We start from the raw sequence: 24,071 nt of genomic DNA, 5'->3' as shown, positions 1-24,071 counted from the left end.
AGAAATGTATATTTGTGAATGTTGAGATGTTCTATTGGTTTCACTGGTAAAAATAAATAATTGAAATGGGTATATATTTGTTTTTTGTTAAGTTGCCTAATAATTATGCACAGTAATAGTCACCTGCACACACAGATATCCCCCTAAAATAGCTAAAACTAAAAACAAACTGAAAACTACTTCCAAAAATATTCAGCTTTGATATTAATGAGTTTTTTGGGTTCATTGAGAACATGGTTGTTGTTCAATAATAAAATTAATCCTCAAAAATACAACTTGCATAATAATTCTGCACTCCTTGTAGTAATAATCAATTACTCATGGTGGATACAAAGACCGAGGCCCCGGCACTGCTGCTACCTCGACGCGCGTTTCGCCAACCCACTGGCTTTGTCAGGAGGCTACGGTACGCTCGTGCATGTTGGGGTATAAAGATTTAAATCGCACCTAAGGTTAATGAGGTCGCTTACCCGGCATGATTAGGCGGCCCGCATCATGAAAGCGCGCCACTCGTCACTCTCACAGTAACGAACACCGACCGCGGGGGCAGCCGCAGCGGATCGCGGACCCATTCACTTTAATGGGTCCGCAAGCCGCCCGTTCCGTAAAAAAGATAGGACATGTTCTTTTTGCGGAACGGAAGTACGGGACGAAACCCCACGGGGTGCACACGTTCATGTGCGTGAGGCCTAAACCATATACTGCAATAGTTTAGCATTGCAATCTATAAGGGTTCATTCACACGCCCGCAAAATTGGTCCTGCAGACCCATTAATTTTTTTAATGGGGCTGCAAAAGATGTGCTTCCATTCTGCAGCCCCGCAAAAAAAAAAAACATGTCCTATTCTTGTCCACAGCCACGGGCAAGAAAAGGCATTTTTATCATTGTGCCAGCCATGTGCGGTCTGCAAAATGCAGAAGGCACATGGCCGGTGTCCGTGTTTTGCGGATCCGCAATTTGTGGACTACAAAACAGTTGCGGACGTGTGAATGGACCTTAAGGGCTCATGCACACGACAGTTGTTGTCTCGCGTTTTTCATGGATCCGTTGTTCCGTATCTGAGTTTTTTTTTTTTCTCCGATTTAAGTCTTCTTCTGTTCCGTTATTCCACAAAACATCCGTATGGTTTCCGTATGCGACTCATTTTTTGCGGATCGATAAGCTGTTTGAGAAGGCACTGATGATTTCAGTAGTGCTGCAGCCTTCAAGCACAGCACTATACATTGTACAGTGGCTCTGTTTGGTATGCCAGCTTCAATGGGGCTGAGCTGCGTCTAGGCCATGTGACTGATGAACGTGTTGTCAGTGACCTAGGAGAACCTGTGGGAAGGCTGCGGCAGTACTATGAGTGCCGATGCCTTTTCAACCAGCTGATCGGCAGGTGCCACAGGTGTTGGGCTTCCACCGATCAGATAATGATCAACTATCTAGAGCAGGCATAATCAACCTGTGGCCCTCCAGCTGTTGCAAAACTAGAACTCCCATCATTCCCTGACAGCCTACAGCTATCATCCTACAGAAGGGCATTGTGGGAGTTGTAGTTTTACAACAGCTGGAGGGCCGCAGGTTGAGCATCCCTGATCTAGACAATACGTCTTAAGTTATAAAAAAAAATCAGGAATCCCTTTTAACCCCTTGGATACCGGGGTTTTTTTTCATTTTAGCATTGTAATTTTTTTTCCCTGTCGTTTTTATTTTTTCGTTCACATAGCTGTATGAGGGTTTGTTTTTTGTGGGACAAGTTGTACTTTCCAATGTCACCATTTAATATTTTTATAGGATGTAGTGGAAAGTGGGAAAATTCCAAATGGGGTGGAAATGGGAAAAAATGCAATTCCGATGATGCCACATATGTATAGTTTTTCTTGCATTTTTAATACTGTAAAAAAATATAAAAATGCCCTATTATGACCCCGATTTTTTTTTATAGTTATGTCTACAGAGCTGTATTGGGTTTTATTTTTTTGTGGGACAATCTGAAGATTTTATTGATGCCATTTTGGAGTGTGTGTGACTTTTTTAAATTTTTTGGGGTAAGAGAAGCGATAAAAGAATGCCCAATCTGCCATTTTGATTATTTTTTTTTCCATTACACCAGTCGCCATTTGGGATAAATATTTTTATATTTTAATAGTACGGACCTTTTCAGATTCGGTGATGCCCATGATGTTTATATTTATTATTGTTTATGTATTAATTTTATTCTAGGGAAGAGGGGGCTAGGAGGCTACAATATCCAGCTTATACTGTATTTCCATAGAAGTATAGTATAAGCTCCAACTGCTGTTATCTTATGTTGTCCTGCTGGCCAAAATAGGAACTGCAGCTCTAATACCCTGGGTCTCTTCAGAGAGACTCAGCATATTAGAATCAATGACCTGCTTCCCCAATTGCACTTGACCGTGGCATTTAAAGGCTTAAATGCCTGCGATCAGCATTATTGTTGGTCGCAGACATTAGCCGTGGGCCTCTATTGTTTGAAACAGCAGAGACCCGCCGGCTATGTTACCCACTCCCAGCGCTGTACATGTACATATGGCACTGTGAGCCTAAGGGTTAATACATTGTGACCACAAATGTTTGTTTTATGTACTACCTGTGAACTCTGACAATGGGATTATAACATGCATTTCAAACATTGCTTGCATCTAAGTGGGGAAGGGTGTCTTTACAGTCTGAAAGCTCATTACATTTGCACAATTAAAGGGGTTTTGCCATCTTAAGCGGGCCATATGCTTGAAACCATGATTGGCCGCATTGTGGCTGCTAAGTCATCCATGGGATCGTTCATGCGAATTATCCCACCAGCAACATACCAAATTGAACTTGCCAACTTCCTGGTCTTTGAGCACAATGGCAATTGATTGGATGATTTTAAACAATCACACCATAAACATGCAGTTTTGGATGATGACATCTGCAGAAGACAAGAGTCAGCTGTTGGCCATCGTGAACAATAGTTCTCACAAGATTTTAAAATGACAGTTGGATGAAAATGGTAATTAGTCATTTTAGCCAACTTTTTTCATGTGTATGGCTAGCTTTGACCTTTATGGCATATACACATAAATAGGACCAGTAATTGCTAGCTATGTAATGTCTAATACAAGCATTAAAGCTGATTTATGTAGATATTATAATAGGCAATATCTAGCTGCTGCTTCTCCCTTGTCTGAATTTCCTCAGAGAGTTATATCTCCACCTTTATGCCTCCCAATTGGAAGCAGAAAGAGGGTTACAGAGGATGGGTATTGACACTGACTAACATGATGGGGGGGTGGAGGAAGGAAGTAATAGATCCCAGGAAAGGTCTTGATGTCATCACACAGACATGGATTCTGAGAAAGTAAACACGACTGCAGCCATGTGAGATAACATCTCCTGGATTTCAAAGAAAAGCCATTGACAAGTCCAAAGGAAACAAAAAATTTTACACTCACTTATAACACATGTGAATACTCTAGAAATGTGAAATTTTCATTTCATCTGGAAGATTTGTTTAGTAGTTTTTATAAAAAAGAAATTATACTATCTTAGTCATGAAATTCATCCTCCCCACCAAGAAAGTGCAATCTGCCCGAAAGCTGTGATACAATGTATTGGTCATTACTAGAGTTGAGCGGACACCTGGATGTTCGGGTTCGGCAGGTTCGGCCGAACATGAAAAAAAAGTTTGGGTTCGGGACCCGAACTTGACCCCGAACCCAAACCCCATTGAAGTCAATGGGGACCCGAATTTTTGGCCACTAAAATGGCTCTAAAATAGCCCTGGAAAGAGCTAGAGGGCTGCAAAAGGCAGCAAAATGTGCTTAAGAGCATGGCAAATGCTCTGCAAACAAATGTGGATAGGGAAATGAATAAAAAAAACATAAAAGACCTTAAAAAAAAAAATTAGGAATGATGTAGAAGGAAGAGGTTGAGGAGGCGGTGAATGGGTGGATGTGGCCGTGTAGGCTCACGTGGCGGTCTAGGTGGAAGCGGCGGCGACGGAGGAATAGGTAGCCAACACAGATGTGTTATTTTGCATTTTTACATCAGGGTATCCCCCAAAATATTGGGACATATATAAAAAAAAAAAAAAAGGAATAAGTGCACTTGAGTACAAGAATGGATGGTTAAGGCTGTTAGAACTGTCTATTCTGCACAAGGTACAGACAAGTCTTGTGGGATCCAGGCCTGGTTCATTTTAATAATGAACGTGAGCTTGTCCACGTTGGCTGTGGACAGGCGGCTGCGTCAGTCTATAATGACAGGGCAAGCTCTGGCCATGTGGACAATTTGGAGACCTAGAAGTTGAATGGGGCAGAACCATCAGTCAGTACGTGTAGGTGTGTGCACAGGTACCGTTCCACCATGTTGTTCAAATGCTGCCTCCTGCTAACACGCTCCATATCAGCAGTTGGGGCCGGTTGTTGCGGCGAGGTGACAAAGCTTTTCCACATGTCGGCCATGCTAACCCTGCCTTCTGAGGTGCTGGCGCTGACACAGCTGCGTTGGCGACCTCTTCCTCCTCCCCTGCCTTCGCCTTGTGCTTCCACTTGTCCCCCGGCGTCAGTCGGGAATGTTCTCAGGAGCGCGTCTACCAGCGTGCGCCTGTAGTCGCGCATCTTCTGATCACGCTCCAGTGAGGAAATTAAGGACGGCACATTGTCTTTGTAACAGGGACACGTTAAAATGTGGGCAACTCTGCTGTCGTTGCGCAGGCACTGCAACATGTAGTCGCTCATGTGTGCCAGGCTGCCCAGAGGTAAGGACAAGCTGTCCTCTGTGGGAGGCGTATCGTCTCTATCCTCCGTATCCCCCCAGCCATGCACCAGTGATGGGCCCGAGCTGCGTTGGATGCCACGCCGCTGTGAACATGCTTCATCCTCATCCTCCTCGTCCTCGTCCTCCTGTAGTGGGCCCTGGCTGGCCAAATTTGTACCTGGCCTCTGCTGTTTCAAAAAACCTCCCTCTGAGCCACTTCTAAAAAACTGGCCTGAAAGTGTTAGAGATGACCCCTCTTCCTCCTCCTCGTCCTGGGCTGATAATGGCGTCATCGCCACTGACCATGTTGGTGGAGTACTTGAAACAGCGCAACAGGGCACACAAGTCTCGCATGGAGGCCCAGTCATTGGTGGTGAAGTGGTGCTGTTCCGTAGTGCGACTCACCCATGCGTGCTGCAGCTGAAACTCCACTATGGCCTGCTGCTGCTCGCACAGTCTGTCCAGGATATGCAATGTGGAGTTCCACCTGGTGGGCACGTCTCATATGAGGCGCTGAGCGGGAAGGCCGAAGTTACGCCTTTTGCTACGCTGTTGGCTCGGTCTCACCACTGCCTCTTCCTCCGAACTCTGAAAGTCAGTGGCACAACCTTCATTTCATGTGGGGTCTAGGACCTCATCGTCCCCTGCATCGTCTTCCACCCAGTCTTCCTCCCTGACCTCCTTTTCGGTCTGCACACTGCAGAAAGACGCAGCAGTTGGCACCTGTGTTTCGTCATCAGAGACTGGCTGAGGTGGTATTCCCATGTCCTCATCAGGAAACATAAGTGGTTGTGCATCAGTGCATTCTATGTCTTCCACCCCTGGGGAAGGGCTAGGTGGATGCCCTTGGGAAACCCTGCCAGCAGAGTCTTCAAACAGTATAAGAGACTGCTGCATGTCTTGAAGCTCAGACAGGTTCCCCGATATGCACGGGGGTGATGTGACAGACTGATGGGCATGGGTTCCAGGCGCCACCTGTGCGCTTTCTGCAGAAGACTGGGTGGGAGATAATGTGAACGTGCTGGATCCACTGTCGGCCACCCAATTGACTAGCGCCTGTACTTGCTCAGGCCTTACCATCCTTAGAACGGCATTAGGCTCGACCAAATATCGCTGTAGATTCTTGCGGCTACTGGGACCTGAGGTAGTAGGTTCAGTAGGACATGTAGCTGTGGCAGAACGGCCATGTCCTCTCCATGTACCAGAGGCTCCACCAACACCACGACCATGACCGCATCCCTTATTAGATGTTTGCTTCATAGTTAGCGTTCACCAAGCAAAGTAAAAAAGGGTTAAGCCAATAAAAACCCTGATGTAGGGTATTGCACTCAATTTTTATTTTTTAAACTCTATATGACAGCGGTATTTGTGGCCTAAATTTCACAGTAACTTATGCACCTCTAATCCCAGATGTGCAGTATATCAGAGGGTTTTTTAACCCCAGTAAGCAAAAGCTGTATTTGTGGCCTAAAATGAACAGTCCCTTATGCACCTATAATCCTAGATGTGCACTATATGAAACAGAGGGGTTTGTTTCACCCAGTATGCCCCAGTATGCCAAAGCCGTATTTCTGGCCTAAATGTGACACTCACTTATGCACGTCTAATCCTAGATGTGCACTATATGAAAAAAAAATTTTTTTTTAACCCCAGTGTCTCAAAGCAGTATTTCTGGACTTGCAAACATGCAGATATCCTGTGCTGGTGCACTATCGTTGCATAAAATGGCTGCCGATTATGTATTGATATTGACTAACTGAAAGAAAAAAAGTTTGTTTTCAGTAGTAGTTGGTTCAGGGCAGGCTTAAAACAATTGTGCACTGCACCCACAAAACACATTTGCTGTAGATCGTTGATTAAAGAAGCAGTTCTTCATAAGATTTCTCCCTGATCTCTCCCTCACAGCAGCTGCAGCCTATCCCTACACTAATCCAAGCAGAGTGACGGGCGGCGCTACGTGACTCCAGCTTAAGTTGAGGCTGGGTCACATGCTGCAGTTGGCCAATCACAATCATGCCAATAGTAGGCATGGCTGTGATGGCCTTTTGGGGCAAGTAGTATGACGCTTGTTGACTGGCTGCTGTGCAGCCATTCAAAAAGTGCCAAGAAAGCGCCGAACACCAAACCCAAACTTTTACGTAAATGTTCGGGTCCGGGTGCTGAAAAACCTAAAGTTCGGTACGAACCCGAACTTTACAGTTCGGGTTCGCTCAACTCTAGTCATTACCTCATTCCCCCTTCTCCTGCCTTGAATGATTTTGTTAAATGCCAAAGATTAGAAATGAGGAAAATGATTTTAATCTAAATTAATTGAATTGGTTATGAATTTCTCAAAAACGTTGTTTCCCAACAAATCTGTAGTTTTTGGGATTCATCCTGCATGAATCTATAAAAATGGAGTTCACCATTTTACATAGAGTACAGGAAAGATGAGGCAGGAGGATCACATGACCCCATCCCAGTGGGCTTAGGAAATCATGATGGACTATAGCTGTGATGTCAGCAGATATGTCATATGCACTATAAAAGACCCCAGCCAGGATCTGCCATTTTTTCTGGGCTTTTACATTGGAGGGGTACCATGTCTGTTAATTAGAGGAAAGGATATTAAAACACAGAATTCAACATCAGCAGTTTAGGGTCAGAGAGGTTATTTCACAGTGAAGAGAAAACAATAGCTAGTTATATTTATATAATTTAGGTTTTTAGAGACAGGAGTTAATGTATTATATGATGTAACCTACTCTGGCTGCCTCAGTGAGGCTGGATTTGTCAACCATTTGTCAGACAGTTTGCCCAACATCACCTGCTTTGTTTATTATGTCCCATAATGTGCTGTTGCCGATCCTACCCTTACACAAATGCACATCCCTTGACTTATCCATTATGTTCCATAGTGTATTGTTGCTGCTGTCAACTGTACCTTGCACAGTACAAGAAGTCTGAAATGGCTCCCAAAATAATTTTTTAAAGCCTTTACTCACTTTCCTATTTAATCATTCATTTCTTTTTATTTTTTTTCCTCTTTAAAATACCACTAAACCTATGGCTACTCCCTCAAAATGGATACTTTTTGGACCACCTGTTAAAAACAACAAGCCATTGTTTCTTCAGATACTATGTGTATAAATATCGGCAGGTTTCTCCTGCAGTACCGTAATTATCTGTGTTTATTTATTTTAGTTTTTTACTCCCCACCTTCCCCAAGCCATTTTCTATTTTTCTGTATACATACAGTAGCCGTATGATGGCTTGTTTTTTGGCCAGACAAGATGTACTTTCAAATGGCACCATTTAATAATGCTGTCACGGTACCTTCTGTGACAGAGGTTAGAAGATCGGAGAGAATGACTGCACATGAGGTTAACTGACAGTCTCTTGATTCTCAGTGTTGTGGTTTGGTAATGACCACACGTCTTGTCAGGTGCAGTCCGTGGTCAATACTGCAGTCCCTACTTAGTTTGGTCTCACACTTCTTACCATGCGGTTAATATTCTCTGCTTGGATTCGGAAGAGTTGGTGTGTGGACCTTACCTATGTTCCTGCTCATCCATTTTCTATAAGATAAGTTGTGTTGCTCCTTGAATTTGGTTGTTCCGCTGTGCTTGTTGTTACTAGGCCTCAGGGAAACGCTGGTTCGTTCACCTGGGAAGGAACCAGTAGTCTCATTCCCTGCCACTTCCTAGGTCATTTCAGGGCTTCTAGGGTCTAGGTTCCGGCATATGTATTTTACCACCTTCAGGGTCTATACATACTGACAGGAGTCAGGGCCAGGTTTAGGAGCTTCCTAGGAGGTGACCTTTTCCCTCTCCCTAGCTTTGAGGCCTAGTTCTGTGTTCCTCCCCTCCCCTGTATTCGTGACCTTATCAACCGCCAAAAATTGACATTTTGTTCGGATCAGTGCAGCTATGGATCCTATGTCTGCACTGGTCAGACAGCTGCAGGGTCTGTCTTTGGAGGTAGCGGACCTCCACACAACCTTCTTGCAGACCAAGAGACCACAGGCAGCTGGTTCCGGTGGTGGGTGCCAGGCCTGCCCTGAACCTAAGGTTGCCCACCCGGACATATTTTCCGGCGGTAGCGACAATTTCATTCAGTTCAGGGAGTCATGTAAATTGTACTTTAAGCTGCGTCCGTACTCTTCTGGGGATGAGAGTCAACGTGTGGGTATGTTGATTTCATTGCTTAAAGCTGATGCCAAGTCTTGGACTTTTTCTCTGCCTGCCGGATCACAGTCCCTCCAATCGGTAGATGAATTTTTTAGAGCCTTTGGTCTTATTTATGATGACCTGGATCGGATCTCTCAGGCCAAGGCCAAGTTACGTGGTTTGCGGCAAGGAGAGCGATCCGCAGAGACCTATTGCTCTGAATTTAGGAGATGGTCTATGAATACGATATGGAATGATCCTGCTCTCTGTAGCCAAATCTGTCAGGGGCTATCTGAGAGGCTGAAGGACGCATTGGCCTTTCATAAAAATTCGAAGTCATTGGAAGCAGCTATGTCCCTTGCTGCACGTCTTTGTAGACGCCTGAGAGAGAGATCTAGGGTTCCTCACCCTGAGGACGTACTGTTGAATAATGTGGCAGCTTCCTTTTGACACTTATGGTTGAGAAACACCGGTGGTTACGCCTTGCAACGAGCCCATGCAGTTAGGAGGAGCTACTCCTGGAACTACTGGCAAGAGCTTTGGTCATATGAAGGGAGTCTGTTTTTGTTGTGGAAAGAAGGGACATTTTGTGAATATATGTCCGTACGTTCAGCGTCAAGGTAAAAAAAAAAGTTTAATCCCCAACTTACTATTGGTGGTGTGGGTAGGGAGCCAGAAAACATTCTTTTTTTCATTTACTGGTAGTACCCGATTTCTCCTGTCGGCCGAGATGGCGCTAGACTCCAAAACTGTGAGAACTGAGGCATTTATTAACAGTGGGGCAGGGGTTAAACTAGTTGATGGTCAGTTTGTTCGTATGCATGGTATGACAACAAATACATTAGACAAATATATTTCAGTGTTTACAATTGATTCAGCTCCACTCACTCAAAAATGTTTATCACAAATTGTGCAGGACATCCGCTTAAAGGTGGGTGATTTTCATTAAGAATCCATCTCGTGTTTTGTGCTGGAGGGTCTGCCTGCTCCGGTGGTGCTAGGCTTACCATGGTTAAGTAAACCTAATCCTACCATCGATTGGCAAGCGAGACAGATTCTTGATTGGAGTGATTATTGCATAGACAACTGTTACCATATCGCTTTCTGTTGTAACCACTAAAGCTGTACCTTTGTTTATTTCTGATTTTGCTGATGTATTCTCTAAAAGTGGAGACCAGGAGTTACCCCTATATCGAGAATATGATTGCCCTATCAACCTTATTCCCGAAGCTAAATTGCCCAAATCTTGGTTATATAATCTTTCGGAACCCGAAAGAGCAGCCATATGAGAGTATATCACCAAGAGTTTGGCTAAGGGAAATATTAGACCGTCCAAATCCCCAGTTGATGCAGGTTTTTTCTTTGTTAAGAAAAAGGACGGAACTCTTAGGCCATGTCTGGATTTACGTGAGCTTAATCTTATCCCTGTTTGTGACCCTTACCCCCTTCCTTTGATCCCAGATTTGTTCAATCAAATTGTCAGTGCCAAGGTGTTCTCTAAGCTGAATTTGAGGGGGGCATATAATCTGGTAAGGATCAAGGAGGGGGACAAATGGAAGACGGCCTTTAATACCCCTTAGGGTCATTTTGAGAATATGGTCATGCCTTTTGGGTTAACCAACGCCCCTGCGGTTTTTCAACTTTCATAAATGACATCTTTCATCATCTGGTGGGCAGGTTTGTTGTGGTGTATCTGGATAATACACTAATTTATTCTCCAGACAAGGAGACTCATTAGAATCACATGAGACAAGTGTTACAGATCCTATGAGAGAATAAATGATATGCTAAGATGGAGAAGTGTGTATTTGCAGTTCCGGAATTGCAATTCCTGGGTTACCTACTCTCATTTTTCAGGTTTTCGTATGGATCCGGAGAAAGTCTGTGCTGTGTTGGACTCAGAGCGACCCGAAAATCTGAAAGTGCTCATGCAATTTTTGGGGTTCACCAACTACTATTGTAAATTTATTTTTAACTACTCGACTGTTAAACCATTAACAGATATGACTAAGAAAGGTGCGGGTTTCTCAGTCTGGTCTGATGAGGCATTACATGCCTTTTCAGCGGTGAAGGAGTGTTTTGCTTCCGCTCCTATACTGGTGCAACCTGATGTGTCACAGCCATTCATTGTGGAAGTTGATGCATCCGAGGTAGGGGTTGGAGCAGTCTTGTCGCAGGGTCCTTCTCTTAACAAATGGAGCCCATGTGCTTTTTTTTCAAAAAAAACTCTACTGCTGAAAGAATTTATGATGTAGGTAATAGAGAGTTGCTGGCCATTAAGTTGGCTTTTGAGGAATGGCGTCATTTGTTGGAAGGAGCTGTTCATCCAATTACGGTAATTACTGATCACACAAATATGGCTTACCTGGAGTCGGCTAAACATCTGAACCCAAGGCAGGCCAGATGGTCATTGTTTTTTTCCCAGATTTAATTTCGTCACCTATCGCCCTGGGATTAAGAACGTCAAGACAGATGCCTTGTCACGTAGATTTCCTGGGGAGGGGTGATTCGGAAGATACTGGTATTATCTTGTCTGAAGGGGTAGTAATATCCGACGTTGAGGCAGAGGTGTTGGAGGCCCAGGGAGATGCACCGGATTCTTGTCTACCGGGAAAGTTGTTTGTTCCTTCTGAATTACGGCGCAAGGTGTTTGAGGAACATCACTGTACAGTTATTACAGGACACCCTGGGAGCAGATCCACAGTCGATCTCTTCGTTTGTAGATTCTGGTGTCCGGGGTTGCATAAATGTTTGGAGGGCTATGTGTCAGCCTACATTACTTGTGCACGTGCTAAGGTGACACATACTCTGCCTTCAGGATCTCTACTTCAGTTGTCTAGACCTTGGACTCATTTGACCTTGGACAGATTTGCCGAATTCCTCAGGGAAAACTGTGATTCTGGTGGTAGTTGATCACTGCAGTAAGATGTCGCACTTTGTGGCATTACCAGGACTACCTAATGCTAAAACTCTCGCACAAGTGTTTGTTGACAACATAGTGAAGCTACATGTTATTGCTTGTGGTGTCTGATAGGGGGACTCAGTTTGTTTCCAGATTCTGGAAGGCATTTTGCACTCGCTTAGGAGTAAAATTGTCATTCTGTTTGGCCTTTCACCCTCAGTCGAATGGACAGACTGAGGGCACTGACCAGAATCTGGAGACTAATCTGAGATGTTTTGTCTCAGAGAATCAGGAGGAGTGGTCTTCTTTTTTGTCTTTGGCCGAGTTCGCCATAAATAACCATAGGCAGGATTCCACTGATAAGTCGCAGTTTTTTGGGGCATATGGGTTCCATCCTCAGTTTGACACATTTTCTGGTACTGAGATTTCTGGTATACCTGAAGAGTAAAGATTTTCCTCTTCTTTGTCATCTATTTTGTGGAAAATTCTAAATCTGAAAAAGATGGGCAAGAAGTATAAACAAATGGCTGACGAGAGATGTATGAGTGGTCCGGACCTGAGAGTGGGTGATTCTGTGTGGCTGTCCACAAGAAACATTAAGTTGAATGTACCTTTGTGGAAGTTGGGCCCAAGGTTTATTGGTCCATATAAGATCTCTGCCATTATTAACCTTGTAGCCTTTCGTCTTGACCTTCCGCAGGCTTTAAAGATTCATAATTAGAGTTGAGCGAACACCTTGATGTTCGGGTTCGAGAAGTTCGGCCGAACTTCCCGGAAATGTTCGGGTTCGGGATCCGAACCCGACCCGAACTTCGTCCCGAACCCGAACCCCATTGAAGTCAATGGGGACCCGAACTTTTCGGCATTAAAAAGGCTGTAAAACAGCCCAGGAAAGAGCTAAAGGGCTGCAAAAGGCAGCAAAATGTAGTTAAATCCCTTGCAAACAAATGTGGATAGGGAAATTAATAAAAATAGAAATAAAATAAATAAAAATTAACCAATATCAATTGGAGAGAGGTCCCATAGCAGAGAATCAGGCTTCATGTCAGCAGAGAATCAGTCTTCATGTCATAGCAGAGAATCAGGCTTCACGTCACCCAAAACTGGAACAGTCCATTGTCAGATATTTAGGCCCCGGCACCCAGACAGAGGAGAGAGGTCCCATAGCAGAGAATCTGGCTTCATGTCAGCAGAGAATCAGTCTTCATGTAATAGCAGAGAATCAGGCTTCACGTCACCCACCACTAGAACAGTCCATTGTCACATATTTAGGCCCAGGCACCCAGGCAGAGGAGAGAGGTCCCATAGCAGAGAATCTGGCTTCATGTCAGCAGAGAATCAGTTTTCATGTCATAGCAGAGAATCAGGCTTCATGTCACCCACCACTGGAACAGGCCACTGTCAGATATTTTTAGGCCCCGGCACCCAGGCAGAGGAGAGAGGTCCCATAACATAGAATCTGGCTTCATGTCAGCAGAGAATCAGTCTTCATGTCATAGCAGAGAATCATGCTTCTTGTCACCCAACATTGGAACAGTCCATTGTCATATAATTTAGGCCCCGGCACCCAGACAGAGGAGAGAGGTCCCATAACATAGAATATGGCTTCATGTCAGAGACTCAGCAGAGAATCAGTCTTCATGTCATAGCAGAGAATCAGGCTTCATGTCACCCACCACTGGAACAGGCCACTGTCAGATATTTTTAGGCCCCGGCACCCAGACAGAGGAGAGAGGTCCCATAACATAGAATCTGGCTTCATGTCAGCAGAGAATCAGTCTTCATGTCATAGCAGAGAATCATGCTTCACGTCACCCAACATTGGAACAGTCCATTGTCATATAATTTAGGCCCCGGCACCCAAACAGAGGAGAGAGGTCCCATAACATAGAATCTGGCATCATGTCAGCGACTCAGCAGAGAATCAGTCTTCATGTCATAGCTGAGAATCAGGCTTCATGTCACCCACCACTGGAACAGGCCACTGTCAGATATTGTTAGGCCCCGTCACCCAGACAGAGGAGAGAGGTCCCATAACAGAGATTCAGGCTTCATGTCAGCAGAGAATCAGTCTTCATGTCATAGCAGAGAATCAGGCTTCACGTCACCCACCACTGGAACAGTCCATTGTCACATATTTAGGCCCAGGCACCCAGGCAGAGGAGAGAGGTCCCATAGCAGAGAATCTGGCTTCATGTCAGCAGAGAATCTGGCTTCATGTCATAGCAGAGAATCAGGCTTCATGTCACCCACCACTGGAACAGGCCACTGTCAGATATTTTTAGGCCCCGGCACCCAGACAGAGGAGAGAGGTCCCATAACAGAGATTCAGGCTTCATGTCAGCAGAGAATCAGTCTTCATGTCATAGCAGAGAATCAGGCTTCACGTCACCCACCACTGGAACAGTCCATTGTCACATATTTAGGCCCAGGCACCCAGGCAGAGGAGAGAGGTCCCATACAGAGAATCTGGCTTCATGTCAGCAGAGAATCTGGCTTCATGTCATAGCAGAGAATCAGGCTTCATGTCACCCACCACTGGAACAGGCCACTGTCAGATATTTTTAGGCCCCGGCACCCAGACAGAGGAGAGGTTCATTCAACTTTGGGTTGCCCCGCAATATAATGGTAAAATGAAAATAAAAATAGGATTGAATGAGGAAGTGCCCTGGAGTACAATAATATATGGTTAAGGGGAGGTAGTTAATGTCTAATCTGCACAAGGGATGGACATGTCCTGTGGGATCCATGCCTGGTTCATTTTTATGAACGTCAGCTTGTCCACATTGGCTGTAGACAGGCGGCTGCGTTTGTCTGTAATGACGCCCCCTGCCGTGCTGATTACACGCTCAGACAAAACGCTGGCCGCCAGGCAGGCCAGCACCTCCAAGGCATAAAAGGCTAGCTCTGGCCACGTGGAAAATTTGGTGACCCAGAAGTTGAATGGGGCCGAACCATCAGTCAGTACGTGGAGGGGTGTGCACAGGTACTGTTCCACCATGTTAGTGAAATGTTGCCCCCTGCTAACACGTTCCGTATCAGGTGGTGGTGCAATTAGCTGTGGCGTGGTGACAAAGCTTTTCCACATCTCTGCCATGCTAACCCTGCCCTCAGTTGAGCTGGCCGTGACACAGGTGCGTTGGTGACCTCTTGCTCCTCCTCTGCCTTCGCCTTGGGCTTCCACTTGTTCCCCTGTGACATTTGGGAATGCTCTCAGTAGCGCGTCTACCAACGTGCGCTTGTACTCGCGCATCTTCCTATCACACTCCAGTGCAGGAAGTAAGGTGGGCACATTGTCTTTGTACCGTGGATCCAGCAGGGTGGCAACCCAGTAGTCCGCACACGTTAAAATGTGGGCAACTCTGCTGTCGTTGCGCAGGCACTGCAGCATGTAGTCGCTCATGTGTGCCAGGCTGCCCAGAGGTAAGGACAAGCTGTCCTCTGTGGGAGGCGTATCGTCATCGTCCTGCGTTTCCCCACAGCCACGCATCAGTGATGGGCCCAAGCTGCGTTGGGTGCCACCCCGTTGTGAACATGCTTCATCCTCATCCTCCTCCACCTCCTCCTCATCCTCGTCCTCCTCGTCCTCCAGTAGTGGGCCCTGTCTGGCCACATTTGTACCTCCCTCTGAGTCACTTCGAAGAGACTGGCCTGAAAGTGCTAAAAATGACCCCTCTTCCTCCTACTCCTACTGGGCCACCTCCTCTTCCATCATCACCCTAAGTGTTTTCTCAAGGAGACATAGAAGTGGTATTGTAACGCTGATAACGGCGTCATCGCCACTGGCCATGTTGGTGGAGTACTCGAAACAGCGCAACAGGGCACACAGGTCTCGCATGGAGGCCCAGTCCTTGGTGGTGAAGTAGTGCTGTTCCGCAGTGCGACTGACCCGTGCGTGGTGCAGCTGAAACTCCACTATGGCCTGCTGCTGCTCGCACAGTCTGTCCAACATGTGCAAGGTGGAGTTCCACCTGGTGGGCACGTCGCATATGAGGCGGTGAGCGGGAAGGCCGAAGTTACGCTGTAGCGCAGAGAGGCGAGCAGCGGCAGGATGTGAATGCCGGAAGCGCGAACAGACGGCCCGCACTTTATGCAGCAGCTCTGACATGTCGGGGTAGTTGCGAATTAACTTCTGCACCACCAAATTCAGCACATGCGCCAGGCAAGGGATGTGCGTCAAATCGGCTAGTCCCAGAGATAGATTTAAAGTAGGCCTGATACAGCAGAAACCACTAATTTAGAGAATTGCAAAATTGGGAATTGTATTTCAACCCAGAACAAAAACTGTGCTTTGACGGACACTAAATAACTTGACCAGCTAAAGCAGTAATGACAGATTTGGATGAATATAAATGTGAGGCCTATTTTTTAGGCGCTGGGTGACAGGTATACGTTTAATCACAGAATTAGACTTGGATCTGCACTGTAGCGTGTGTGTGAAGTTATTGAGAATTACCCTATCAGCACCTTGAATCTAATATACCCTTTTAGGGATAGATTTAAAGTAGGCCTGATACAGCAGAAACCACTAATTTAGAGAATTGCAAAATTGGGAATTGTATTTCAACCCAGAACAAAAACTGTGCTTTGACAGACACAAAATAACTTGACCAGCTAAAGCAGTAATGACAGATTTGGATGAATATAAATGTGAGGCCTATTTTTTTAGGCGCTGGGTGACAGGTATACGTTTAATCACAGAATTAGACTTGGATCTGCACTGTAGCGTGTGTGTGAAGTTATTGAGAATTACCCTATCAGCCCCTTGAATCTAATATACCCTTTCAGGGATAGATTTAAAGTAGGCCTGATACAGCAGAAACCACTAATTTAGAGAATTGCAAAATTGGGAATTGTATTTCAACCCAGAACAAAAACTGTACTTTGACGGACACTAAATAACTTGACCAGCTAAAGCAGTAATGACAGATTTGGATGAATATAAATGTGAGGCCTATTTTTTTAGGCGCTGGGTGACAGGTATACGTTTAATCACAGAATTAGACTTGGATCTGCACTGTAGCGTGTTTGTGAAGTTATTGAGAATTACCCTATCAGCACCTTGAATCTAATATACCCTTTTAGGGATAGATTTAAAGTAGGCCTGATACAGCAGAAACCACTAATTTAGAGAATTGTAAAATTGGGAATTGTATTTCAACCCAGAACAAAAACTGTGCTTTGACAGACACTAAATAACTTGACCAGCTAAAGCAGTAATGACAGATTTGGATGAATATAAATGTGAGGCCTATTTTTTAGGCGCTGGGTGACAGGTATATGTTTAATCACAGAATTAGACTTGGATCTGCACTGTAGCGTGTGTGTGAAGTTATTGAGAATAACTTGGTGACAGGCTCAGCTTGACCCTGATGTAGGATATAGCCAAAAAATAACCACACTATTGATGGTTAACTGCACTTGGGTGCAGGCTCAGCTTGCCCCTGATGTAGTATATGGCCAAAAAATAACCACACTATTGATGGTTAAATGCACTTGATGACAGCTTGACCCTGATGTAGGATATAGCCAAAAAATAACCACACTATTGATGGCTAAATGTACTTGGTGGCAGCTTGTGCTGGCGCACCACAAGCCACAAAATGGCCGCCGATCACCCCAGAAAAAAGTGACTGAAAAACGCTCTGGGCAGCCTAAAAACAGTGAGCAATTGAATAGCAGCAGTTCAATGATCCACAGCTGTAGATCGATCACTGAATGAAGTCTTTTGGAGGAGTTAATCACTGCCTAATCTCGCCCTAATGTCGCAGCTGCAACCTCTCCCTACACTTGTATCAGCACAGTGACGTGCACCGCTACGTTAACCCAAGCTTATATAGAGGCTGGGTCACATGCTGCACTGGTCAATCACAGCCATGCCAATAGTAGGCATGGCTGTGATGGCCTCTTGGGGCAAGTAGTATGATGCTTGTTGATTGGCTGCTTTGCAGCCTTTCAAAAAGCGCCAAGAAAGCGCCGAACCCGGACTTTTACGAAAATGTTCGGGTTCGGGTCCGTGTCACGGACACCCCAAAATTCGGTACGAACCCGAACTATACAGTTCGGGTTCGCTCATCTCTGTTCATAATGTATTCCACAAATCATTACTGAAGAGATATGTCGAACCTGCTAAACTGTCCTCCCTGCCACCCCCTCCTGTCATGGTGGACGGTAATTTAGAATTTCAGATCGCCAGGATAGTGGACTCCCGAATTCTCAGTAGATCCCTCCAGTATCTCGTTAATTGGAAGGGTTACGGTCCAGAGGAGAAAATGTGGGTTTCAGCGGCCGATGTTAATGCCAGTCACCTTTTGAAAGCCTTTCACAGGGCTAATCCGGATAAGGTCCGTGCTGGGTGTGTTTTTTTATTTTTTGTTTTTTACTCCCTACCTTCCCCAAGCCATTTTCTATTTTTCTGTATTCATACAGTAGCCGTATGATTGCTTGTTTTTTGGCCAGACAAGATATAGTTTCAAATGGCACCATTTAATAATGCTGTCACGGTACCTTCTGTGACAGAGGTTAGAAGATCGGAGAGACTGACTGCACATGAGGTTAACTGACAGTCTCTTGATTCTCAGTGTTGTGGTTTGGTAATGACCACACGTCTTGTCAGGTGCAGTCCGTGGTCATTACTGCAGTCCCTACTTAGTTTGGTCTCACACTTCTTACCATGTGGTTGATATTCTCTGCTTGGATTCGGAAGAGTTGGTGTGTGTGGACCTTACCTATGTTCCTGCTCATCCATTTTCTATAAGATAAGTTGTGCTGCTCCTTGAATTTGGTTGTTCCCCTGTGCTTGTTGTTACTAGGCCTCAGGGAGACGCTGGTTCGTTCACCTGGGAAGGAACCAGTAGTCTCATTCCCTGCCACTTCCTAGGTCATTTCAGGGCTTCTAGGGTCTTGGTTCCGGCATATGTATTTTACCACCTTCAGGGTCTATACATACTGACATGTGGCAGGGCCAGGTTTAGGAGCTTCCTAGGAGGTGACCTTTTCCCTCTCCCTAGCTTTGAGGCCTAGTTCTGTGTCCCTCCCCTTCCCTGTATTCGTGACATCAACCTCCAAAAAAAGCCATTTTGTTCGGATAAGTGCAGCTATGGATCCTATGTCTGCACTGGTCGGACAGCTGCAGGGTCTGCCTTTGGAGGTAGCTGACCTCCACATAACCTTCTTGCAGATCTATAGACCACAGGCGGCTGGTTCAAGTGGTGGGTGCCTGGCCTGCCCTGAACCTAAGGTTGCCCACCCGGACATATTTTCTGGCGGTAGCGACAATTTCATTCAGTTCAGGGAGTCAGGTAAATTGTACTTTAAGCTGCGTCCGTACTCTTCTGGGGATGAGTCAACGTGTGGGTATGTTGATTTCATTGCTTAAAGCTGATGCCTAGTCTTGGACCTTTTCTCTGCCTGCCGGAACACAGTCCCTCCAATCGGTAGATGAATTTTTTAGAGCCTTTGGTCTTATTTATGATGACCTGGATCGGATCTCTCAGGCCGAGGCCAAATTACGTGGTTTACGGCAGGGAGAGCGATCCGTGGAGACCTATTTCTCTGAATTTAGGAGATGGTCTATGAAAACGGAATGGAATGATCCTGCTCTCTGTAGCCAATTCTGTCAGGGGCTATCTGAGAGGCTGAAGGACGCATTGGCCTTTCATGAAAATTCTGAGTCATTGGAAGCAGCTATGTCCGTTGCTGCACGTCTTTGTAGACGCCTGAGAGGATGTACTGTTGAATAATGTGGAAAATTTTAAACTTTTGACACTCGTACAGCTTTTAAGTAAAATTCGCCAAACTTGGGTCACTTAGTCATGGGGTCAACCTGAAAATTTCTGTCACATTTTGGGGACTCTAAAAAGTGGGTGGAGCCACAAACAACCAATCATAATTTCCCTATTGACTTCAATGAGAAACCTTTAAAAAGCTGTCATTCTCACAGTATTTAAGCCATAGCACCCAAACTCGGCAGGGTGGGTCAGTGTGTGACAAGGGTTAACATTTATTTAAAAAAAGTGGGCGGAGTCTACAACGGCCAATCAAATTTTAGTCAGTTGTTTTAATCGGGAAATTTAAAACTGCCGCTGCTCTTAAACTTTTATTTGCACAGTCTACAAACTTGGCACAGTTGGTCACTGGAGGACTGTGAGAATGTCTGTCTCATTTTGGGGACGCTAAAAAGTGGGCAGAGCCACAAACAACCAATCAGAATTCCCCTATTGACTTCAATGAGAAAATTGAAATTGCTGCCATTCTCATAGTATTTAAGCCAGAGTACCCAAACTTTGCACCATTGTTCAATGGGTGACCTGAAGTTAAAATGTATGAAAAGTGGTCGGAGTCTACAACAGCCAATCAAATTTCAGCCATTAGTTTAAATGGAAAAATTTAAAACTGCTGCTGCTCTTAGACTGTTAATGGCAGGGTCCTGAAACTTGGCACAGTTGGTCACTGGAGGACTGTGAGAATCAGATTTTCCCTGTTGACTTCAATGAGAAACCTTTAAAAAACTGTCATTCTCACAGTATTTAAGCCACAGCACCCAAACTTGGCAGGGTGGGTCAGTCTGTGTGACAAAGGTTAAAATTTATAAAAAGTCTATAACGGCCAATCAAATTTTAGTCAGTTGTTTTAATGGGAAAATTTAAAACTGCCGCTGATCTTACACTGTTAATGGCAGGGTCCCCAAACTTGGTACAGTTGGACAATTTAGGATTAGGATTAAAATTCAGAAAAGTGGGTGGGGCCAAAAATTACCAATCAGATTTTCACTATTGACTTTAATGAGAAAATTTAAATTGCTATCATTCTCACAGTATTTAAGCCAGAATACCCAAACTTGGCACCGTAGGTCATTGGGTGACTGGGGTAAATTTTTTTATAAAAAGTGGGCGGAGTCTACAACAGCCAATCAAATTTTAGCCATTTGTTTAAATGGGAAAAATTCTAACTGCCGCTGCTCTTAGACTTGGCACAGTCTTCAAACTTGGCGCAGTTGGTCACTGGAGGACTGGGATTAAAATTCAAAAAAGTGGGTGGAGCCACCAATAGCCAATCATATTTCAAGCCAACATCCTGTGGTTTCTTTAGAAACGACACTATCTAGTTTATATTAAAGATTTATCTGACTATATGAGCATTGGTATTATTGCACAAGTGGGCTCCTTTAAGCATTTTGTATATGCCAGTTTGGCCTCATGCACACGACCGTTGTTGTGTTCGGTTCCGCAAAATGGGGTTCCGTTGTTCCGTGATCCGTTTTTGTTTCCGTGTGTCTTCCTTTATTTTTGGAGGATCACCAGACATGATGGAAAGTAAAAAAAAGTCTAAGTCAAGTTTGCCATGCAAATGATAGGAAAAAAACGGACGCGGATGCGCCGACGCAGATGACAATCTTGTGTGCCTCCGCATTTTTTCACGGTCCCATTGACTTGAATGGGTCCGCGAACCGTTTTCCGTGAAAAAAATAGGACCGGTTATATTTTTTTGACGGACTAGAACCACGGATCACGGACATGGATGACAAATGGTGCATTAGCCGAGTTTTCAACGGACCCATTGAAAGTCAATGGGTCCGCAGAAAATCACGAAAAAAGGGAACAACGGACACGGAATAAAACAACGGTCGTGTGCATGAGGCCTTTGAATGTTATGACATTTGTTTTGCCGCTGCATTATTTTTTCTTTATTTATGAAATACCTTATGATCATGCGGCTGCTGACCTCTAATTCTTTTATTATGTTGGCTTGAAAAAGCCTGTAACGTACTGTTATTCTGTAACATATACTGTTATTCGATTGCTTCAGCTTATTCCGTTTTATTATTCTTCTCCGCCCCCCCTTTTTCTATACTCCTCCTACAGATTTGGGGTTAAAAACACCAAACTTTCCACACTACTTCGACCTATAGTGAGGTTGCTTGTGCTTTAATAAATGATCCCACCCACCTGGCCCCTGCAGCGGGCCACCAAAGACCCCTTTTTTGCCATTGACTTTGACAGGGAAAATTTTCAAATCGCTCCCACTCGCACAGTTTTGAAGCTACACTCCCCAAACTTGGACCACATATTGTTGGCGTCAACCCGAATAAAAGGGTACATTTTGAGGGGACACCCCAAAGTGGGCGTAGCTAGCAACGGCCAATAAAAATGTAGCTATTTTCTATACGCTACTCCTCCCAAAGTTTTAGGAGTACAATTACCAAACTTTGCACACTTGTTCGGCACATACCTGAATAGGTTGCTTGTGCTTTATTAACCGATCCCACCCTCCAGACCCCTTAGGGGGAGGCCCCCTGAAGACCCCACATTTTGTCTCAGACTTTCATTGGAAAATTGAAAACTTTTGCCACTCGTACAGCTTTGAAGTTAAACTCACCAAACTGGGGTCAACCTGAAAATTTCTGTCACATTTTGGGGACTCTAAAAAGTAGGTGGAGCCACAAACAACCAATAAGATGTTCCCTATTGACTTCAATGAGAAAATGTAAATTGCTGTCATTCTCACAGTATTTAAGCCAGAATGCCCAAACTTGGCACCATGGGTCACTGGGTGTCTGGGGTTAAAATGTATAAAAATTGGGCAGAGTGTACAACGGCCAATCAAATTTCAGCCATTTGTTTAAATGGGAAAATGTAAAACTGCCGCTGCTCTTAGAATGTTAATTGCAGGATCCTCAAACTTTGCACAGTTGGTCACTGGAGGACTGGGATTAAAATTCTGAAAAGTGGGTAGGGCTAAAAACAACTAATTAGATTTATTTGATTGATTTAAATGTGAAAAACAAAAAATGCTGCCATTCTCACATTATTGATGTCATGGACCTTAAATATCACAAATGTGGTCATTAGGTGTTTCCACGTCAAAGTTAGAAAAAGTGGGCGGAGCTACAAACAACCAATCAAATTTCACTCATTGATTTTCAATAGAAAACAATAAAACTGCTGCTATTTTTACACGTTAAATGCCATAGTTACCAAACCTAAAAATGTGTAAGTCGCTAGGTGACTGTGGTTCACAATTAGGAAAAAAAAGGGGCGGGGCAACAACAGCCAATCAGATTTCAGCCTTTGACCTTAATGAAAAGCAGATACTGCTGCTATTATCACAGTTTAAATGCCAAGTGTCCCAAACTTAGCACAATTACTCACTGGGTGGCTGCAGTCAAAATTTTGGAACAGTGGGTGGAACCTATAACAGCCAGTCAGATTTCACCTATTGATTTAAATGTAAAACTTTTAAATTACTGCCATTCTGAAAGATTTAAAGCCAGAGGCCCCAATCTTGGCACAGACCATGACTGGGCTTAAAATTTGGAAAATTGGGTGGAGCTTAAAACAGCCAATCAAATATTACCTAGTGCTTTCAATGGGAATATTTAAAGTGCTGCGGTTCTTACACTGTTAATGGCAGGGTCTTCAAACTTGGTACATTCGGTTACTGGGTGACGGGAATTCAAATTTAAAAAGTGGGCGCAGCCACAAACAACCAATCAGATTTCCCCTATTGACTTCAATGAGAAAATGTAAAAAGCTGCTATTCTTACAATATGAAAGCCAGCGTCCCCAAACTGGCACCATGGGTCACTGGTGAGCGTGGTTAGATTTTAGGAGAAGTGGGTGGAGCCTTTAACAGACAATTACATTTCAGCCATTTGTTTTATATGGGAAAATTTAAATTACTGCCGCTCTTTGACTGTTAATGGTAGGGTCCTCAAATTTGGCACAGTCAGTCATTGAGTGACTTGTGTTCAAATTTTAAAAAGTGGGTTTAGCCGCAAACAGACAATCAGATTTCAAGCCAACATCCTGTGGTTTCTTCAGAAACGACACCATCTAGTTTTCTGTTATTTGAAGCATTTAGAGTGGCCATCTGCCTAAAGACCCTGAGGTTGAGTTTCTCTGGGGTGTATGTTTTCACCAATTTTACTATAGTTGGGTCAAAGTATTTTAAAGTATCTTAACCTGTTTGTCCGGTCTTGGAGCTAACAGCCCTGGGGTCCTAACCTGTGCCCCTGAATATAAAAACCCTGTGAATGGGCCTAGTGGTCATTGGATCAAGCCACTTCCTGGTCTTGTGGGGACTGAAATTGGCCAAGAATTGGATAGTAGCAGGACAGAGAACAGGTAACACCTTTGAGAAACTCATGAAGATTTTTTTTCTTTATTTTAATGAATGCATTTCTTTTGTGATAGCAATACACATGCAGTAGATGCCACAATCCAGATATTGGATATTCAAAAGATCAACCTGGAATGTAAGGATCACATGGTGT

The sequence above is a fragment of the Bufo bufo genome, chromosome 4 (genome assembly GCF_905171765.1).
Source record: "Bufo bufo chromosome 4, aBufBuf1.1, whole genome shotgun sequence".
In the NCBI taxonomy this organism is placed as follows: domain Eukaryota; kingdom Metazoa; phylum Chordata; class Amphibia; order Anura; family Bufonidae; genus Bufo; species Bufo bufo.
This window is presented reverse-complemented; position numbering follows the sequence as displayed.